Genomic DNA, 7848 nt, shown 5'->3' with positions numbered 1-7848 from the left:
GTTCCTCAACACCGTTCAATTATTGTAACGTCTATCGAGCTTCGAGCACAGGAATTATATCGACCACTTTATTGAGCAAAACGTTATATTCGGCCATAACCACACCAAAAACATGAGTAAAACACTTCTATCTTGAAAAACTAGTCATTTTCTGCCGTACAAACCAGGCCAAAAGCAACTTGTCATCTGTCACCAACACGCAGCACTAAGCCACTGGTGCGTTTAAGGCCACACAAAAAGTCGGACAACTCAAACACCACACAAAGTTACACTATGACTCCTCAGTCATACGTGTGTTTATTTTACTGTCATTTATTATTAATGTTAATTTATTGATATTAATCATGCATACTTGCCAACCTTGAGACCTCCGATTTCGGGAGGTGGAGGGTGGGGGCGTGGTCGGGGGTGGGGCGGGGCGGGGCGTAGTTGGGGGCGTGGTTAAGAGGGGAGGAGTATATTGACAGCTAGAATTCACCAAGTCAAGTATTTCATACATATTATATATATATATATATATATATATATATATATAGAGAGAGAGAGAGAGAAAGAGAGAGAGAGAGATCTACATCCTGAAAATATGCAAACAAAACTGTGTTTAGATAATTGATACTTCAAACTTGCATAAATAAATATTAAGGAATATAACATAACTTGGCTTCTGAGAGTTTCAAAATGTAATGAATAAAATGCTAAAGTTGTTGATAAACAAGCAATTATTTTAATAATTAAATATGGTCATTTTAAATGAATTATTATGATAATTTAAAATCAATTATTTCAAAAGTTTATTTTAATGTATAATTCTATGGCTGGATGTAATAAGGAGTCACGAAAAAATACAAATAAAAATACGAATAATTTTGATGTTTTTAGCAAAATATAGTAAAAATGTATTTAGTTTTTTTTTTTTTTTAATTAATAAATATATTTATTTTTAGGTAAAATAAACATAATAATACAATTTATCTCTAGTCTGGATGATTTAGTTCTTGTCACCCTGTTGTCCTCCCGTCATGAAAAAAGGCTGTCCTCACTCAGGTCCGCATGGAGCTGGAGCGTGGCTTCCAGCTCCGGCTGAAAATCGGGAGATTTTCGGGAGAATATTTGTCCCGGGAGGTTTTCGGGAAAGGCGCTGAATTTCGGGAGTCTCCCGGAAATTTCGGGAGGGTTGGCAAGTATGATCATGGAATGCTGTTACTAGAGAAAGTTACAGGAATGCACACTTCATCCTATGCTTACGTTTCATTGTGCAACATGAGGATGTTTAAGGGCAACTAAATGTGATCTCTGAAAGGGGTACAAATGATTTCCAAAGCAGTGCTTTTGGTATAAAGTTAAGTTAGGTTAAATGAAAGTATTATTATTATTATTATTATTATTATTATTTATCTTACAGTATATATCAAAAATAATATTGAGCAAAATTTAATTGAAATATTGTCGATGTGGCTCTCCAGCAGTGCTCGGGTTGCTCATGCGGCCCCTGGTGAAAATGAATTGCCCACCCCTGCTCTAGCAGAACAGTGAATACATACATAGTATACCATAGTAAGTAAACAAATATTAAATACATAATCATTATCTAAAAAAAAAAGATGTTCATCATAATTATTGTTCTGTGTACTGGATCACATTGGTGCTTTGTTTGGTTTCTTTGGTTAATCCATTCCATCATTTAATTCCACATGCGGATATGCTAAAGGTTTTAAATGTTGTGCGCGCACACATGTTTTAAATTAGATTTTCCTCTAAGGTTATATTTCTCCTCTTTTGTTGAGAAGAATTGTCGGCTAGCAGGTTATAGTTTGCTTTGCACATCATTTTAGCTGTTTGTGTCAGAGTTTGTTGGTGACGAACCCCAAGATGCAGAGATGGCGGCAGGCTTGGTACAAGAAAACATGATTTAATTTAACACTATGGCAAAAAAACAAACAAAAGGGTACAAACAAAAGGCGCGCACAAGGCGGAGAACAAACTTGGCTAAGAACTAAAATAGCACAAAAGCTAACTGTCGACAAGAAACAAAAACACTTACTGTGACACGAAGGAACTATGACATGAGCAGAGTGACCAAAAGTAGACAGAGCTACACCGACAAGGAGTGATGGGTCCGGCAACACCGATGCATCGGCGCATGCGTCGAGCTCATAGAGCAAAACCCTGTGTCGGTGCGCGTACCGCTTTTAGAAAGTCACGTGACCGATCATGAGCTGTTTTGGTCACGTGACCGATACGCGAACTGTGTCGCACTGACGCCTCCTCTGTGCCCTGTGAGCGTGTCTTTTCTACAGCCGGAGAAATAATAACTAAGAAGAGAAATCGCCTAAAATGTAATACGTCGGAAAAACTTTTATTTTTTTATAAAAATGTGTAAAAAAATAAAATAAAAAAAATTCCCAGTCCACAATCATCCACAACACGTTCTCTTAGATTTCCATGTTATGATACATGTTCACATTATTTATTGACTGTATCTAAAAAAGATACAAAAATATTTTTATTTAAATGAAGATATGAAATAATCCTAAATGAAATACAATGACTTGGTTTATATTATTGTATATACTAGGGCAGGGGTCACCAACGCGGTGCCCGCGGTCACCGGATAGCCCGTAAGGACCAGATCAGTCGCCCGCTGGCCTGTTCTAAAAATAGCTCAAAGAGCAGCACTTACCAGTGAGCTGCCTCTATTTTTTAAATTTTATTTATTTACTAGCAAGCTGGTCTCGCTTTGCTCGACATTTTTAATTCTAAAAGAGAAAAAACTCAAATAGAATTTGAAAATCCAAGAAAATATTTTAAAGACTTGGTTTTCACTTGGAATAAGCGGTAGAAAATGGATGGATGGATGGGTCTTCACTTGTTTAAATAAATTCATTTATTTTTTACTTTGCTTCTTATTACTTTTAGAAATACAATTTTAGAGAAAAAATACAACCTTAAAAATGATTTTAGGATTTTTAAACAAATATACCTTTTTACCTTTTAAATTTCTTCCTCTTCTTTCCTGACAATTTAAATCAATGTTCAAGTAAATTTTTTTTTTTTTTTTATTGTAAAGAATAATAAATATTTTAGCTTCTGTTTTTTTGACGAAGAATATTTGTGAAATATTTCTTCAAACTTACTATGATTAAAATTCAAAAAAATTATTCTGGCAAATCTAGAAAATCTGTAGAATCAAATTTAAATCTTATTTCAAAGTATTTTGAATTTCTTTTAAAATTTTTGTTCTGGAAAATCTAGAAGAAATACTGATTTGTCTTTGTTAGAAATATAGTTTGGTCCAATTTGTTAAATATTCTAACAAAGTGCAGATTGGATTTTAACCAATTTAAAACATGTCATCAACATTTTAAAATGTATCCTAATGATGTTCCATAAATTCTTTTTTTAATGTTTTCAAAAAGATTCAAATAAGCTAGTTTTTCTCGGTTGAATTTTGAATTTTAAAGAGTCGAAATTGAAGATAAACTATGTTTCAAAATTTTATTTTAAATGTTTTCGCGTTTTCTCCTCTTTTAAACCGTTCAAGTGTTTTTTTCATCATTTATTCCCTACAAAAAACCTTCCGTAAAAGGAAAAAAAAATCTATGACGGAATGACAGACAGAAATACCCATTTTTTTATATATATAAATTTATTTAGCTATTCTTGTTTAAATCACACTTACGTGTAACTTACAAATGTCAATATATTTATTTATTTATTTAAGTGTGTATCAAACTGGTAGCCCTTCGCATTTATCAGTACCCAAGAAGTAGTTTTTGGTTTCAAAAAGGTTGGTGACCCCTGTACTAGGGCATAAAATCAGTGTCAGTTGAGTCGGTCCATAGGTTGCCTGTAGGGATTTTTAATGTCCAGCAGATGTCAGTATTTAGTGACACAGTATCGACACAGTATCAATACAGTTTTGCAATGTGTCGAAACGCTTCATGACGCCGACACCAGCAGATGACATGGCACCCCAAACCATCACTGATGGTGGAAACTTTACACTAGACTTCAGGCAACGTGGATCCTGTGCCTCTCCTGTCTTCCTCCAGACTCTGGGACCTCGATTTCCAAAGGAAATGCAAAATTTGCATGGTTGGGTGATGGTTTGGGGTGCCATGTCATCTGCTGGTGTCGGTCCACTCTGTTTCCTGAGATCCAGGGTCAACGCAGCCGTCTACCAGCAAGTTTTAGAGCACTTCATGCTTCCTGCTGCTGACCTGCTCTATGGAGATGGAGATTTCAAGTTCCAACAGGACTTGGCGCCTGCACACAGCGCAAAATCTACCCGTGCCTGGTTTACGGACCATGGTATTTCTGTTCTAAATTGGCCCGCCAACTCCCCTGACCTTAGCCCCATAGAAAATCTGTGGGGTATTGTGAAAAGGAAGATGCAGAATGCCAGACCCAAAAACGCAGAAGAGTTGAAGGCCACTATCAGAGCAACCTGGGCTCTCATAACACCTGAGCAGTGCCAGAAACTCATCGACTCCATGCCACGCCGCATTAACGCAGTAATTGAGGCAAAAGGAGCTCCAACCAAGTATTGAGTATTGTACATGCTCATATTTTTCATTTTCATACTTTTCAGTTGGCCAACATTTCTAAAAATCCCTTTTTTGTATTAGCCTTAAGTAATATTCTAATTTTGTGACACACGGAATTTTGGATTTTCATTTGTTGCCACTTCAAATCATCAAAATTAAATGAAATAAACATTTGAATGCATCAGTCTGTGTGCAATGAATAAATATAATGTACAAGTTACACCTTTTGAATGCAATTACTGAAATAAATCAAGTTTTTCAAAATATTCTAATTTACTGGCTTTTACCTGTATATATATATATATATATATATATATATATATATATATATATATATATATATATATATATATATATATGTATATATATATATATATATATTTTTTTTTTTTTTATTATTATTTTTTTTTTTTTAACAATGTACATACAAACATATTGTCAATGTACATAAAAACCAAGGCACTTTCAACAAATCTCAACAATTTCAAACATCCATCAGGTTGGACAAATAGTGTCTTTCGCAAAACATGTAAAGTAAGGAAAACTAAAGCAAATACAAATTGAATATGAAAATAATATTAACACCTCTAAAGGCTTAGTGGCCACTAGTGTGGACAGCACCTTTTAGCTCTTATTTCCAAAATTGTGTACACTACTGAATTGGGGTCTCATGGCCGCTTATGTGGACACTTATACTGCCATCTGGTGGTGTCAGAAGAGTATAACATACAATGGAATTTGGAGGGGAAAAAAAGTGTAAATGTAAGAATTAGCATGTCACTAAACATGAAATACACATTTGTGTACTTATGGACTAAGTACATCATATCAAAAGATGATTCTTAGTTTTTATTCTAATTAGGGTCAAATAAGCCCAAAAAGCAAAGACAAATAAAAGAAGCATGTAAACAAACAGCTTGGGCCTTAAGAGGTTAAATAATACAAAAATAGGATAAGATACAAAAAATCAAACAGACAAAAAAGACTAATCTAAATCACTTTAAATTTCTGCAATAACGAAATCAATTCAAAGGCTTTTGTATTTTTAATCATTTTCCAAGATTTAATTGATAATTAGAAATTATTAAGCCAATTAGAAAATGTAGGTTTTATTTTCATAAATTCACCCTTGCTCCTAATGGGTGTTGGTTATAGCGCCTTGCATGGCAGCTCCTGCCATCAGTGTGTGAATGTGTGTGTGAATGGGTGAATGTGGAAATACTGTCAAAGCGCTTTGAGTACCTTGAAGGTAGAAAAGCGCTATACAAGTACAACCCATTTATCATTTATTTATAAATTGACATTTGCGTAGATTTTTTTTTTGCTTGGAGCATAATAACGTTGACAAACATTTGTATGCTTCCATCATTTATAAATATGCCAAATTTGATCTTTTCCATAGTTAAAGGGGACTTTTTTGCAGGAAGATTTAAGCCTCTATTGTACTCAGTTTGCATGCTTTACTACAGCCATCTTGTATGGAATATGTTTTGTACTGTGCAATCTACTAATACAAGTTTCAATCAATCAATCAATCAATTTTAGCTTCAAATCACTTCATATTCTCTACTGCTCGCTAGTGTTACCATATCTGAGTTATTGTGCAGAAATGTGGGGAAATAACTACAAATGTGCACTACATTCGCTAGCCGTGTTACAAAAAAGATCAGTTAGAATAATACATAATGTTGGATACAGAGAACATATAAACCCTTTATTTATTGAGTCAAAAATATTAAAGTTCGGTGATTTGGTAAAATTGCAAACAGCTAAAATTATGTACAAAGCAAACTACAACCTGCTACCAAAGAATGTACAACAATTCTTCTCAACTAAAGAGGAGAAATATAACCTTAGAGGAAAAAAATAATTTAAAACATTTATATGCACGTACAACATTTAGAACCTTTAGCATATCAGTATGTGGAATTCAATGATGGAATGGATTAAGTAAAGAAGTTAAACATTGTACTCATATGATCCAGTTTAAGAGGTTGTTCAAAATAATAGTGCTCACAAAGTACAAAGAAGAAGAATTATGAGAAATACTTTAAACCTTATTGAAAATAAGATATTCTTCATCTCAGTATGTCAATAATGACTGAATTAATTAACTAATGATCTACTGCTAACGATGGATTCTGATGCGTCATCTATGTTGCTGCTTCTTAATCTTAGCGCTGCTTTCGATACGTCGATCATAATATTTTATTAGAGCGTATCAAAACACGTATTGGTATGTCAGACTTAGCCTTGTCTTGGTTTAACTCTTATCTTACTGACAGGATGCAGTGCGTCTCCCATAATAATGTGACCTCGGACTATGTTAAGGTAACGTGCGGAGTTCCTCAGGGTTCGGTTCTTGGCCCTACACTCTTTAGTATTTACATGCTGTCGCTAGGCGACATCATACGCAAATACGGTGTTAGCTTTCATGGTTATGCTGATGACACCCAACTCTACATGCCCCTAAAGCTGACCAACACGCCAGATTGTAGTCAGCTGGAGGCGTGTCTTAATGAAATTAAACAATGGATGTCCGCTAACTTCTTGCAACTCAACGCCAAGAAAACGGCAATGCTGATTATCGGTCCTGCTAAACACCGACATTTATTTAATAATACCACCTTAACATTTGACAACCAAACAATTACACAAGGTGACTCTGTAAATAATCTGTGTATTATCTTCCACCCAACTCTCTCGTTTGAGTCACACATTAAGAGTGTTACTAAAATGGCCTTCTTTCATCTCCGTAATATCGCTAAAATTCGTTCTATTTTGTCCACTAGCGACACTGAGATCATTATTCATGCGTTCGTTACGTCTCGTCTCGACTACTGTAACGTATTATTTTCGGGTCTCCCTATGTCTAGCATTAAAAGATTACAATTGGTACAAAATGCGGCTGCTAGACTTTTGACAAGAACAAGAAAGTTTGATCATATTACGCCTATACTGGCTCACCTGCACTGGCTTCCTGTGCACTTAAGATGTGACTTTAAGGTTTTACTACTTACGTATAAAATACTACACGGTCTAGCTCCGTCCTATCTTGTCGATTGTATTGTACTATATGTCCCGGGGGGCACAGGTCCGGTGGCCATGGATGAAGTGCTGGCTGTCCAGAGTCGGGACCCGGGGTGGACCGCTCGCCTGTGCATCGGCTGGGAACATCTCTGCGCTGCTGACCCGTCTCCGCTCGGGATGGTGTCCTGCTGGCCCCACTATGGACTAGATTCTTACTATTATGTTGGATCCACTATGGACTGGACTCTCACAATATTATGTCAGACCCACT

The sequence above is a fragment of the Nerophis lumbriciformis genome, linkage group LG20, assembly GCF_033978685.3.
Source record: "Nerophis lumbriciformis linkage group LG20, RoL_Nlum_v2.1, whole genome shotgun sequence".
Classification (NCBI taxonomy): Eukaryota; Metazoa; Chordata; class Actinopteri; order Syngnathiformes; family Syngnathidae; genus Nerophis; species Nerophis lumbriciformis.
Note: the sequence above shows the minus strand (reverse complement) of the source record.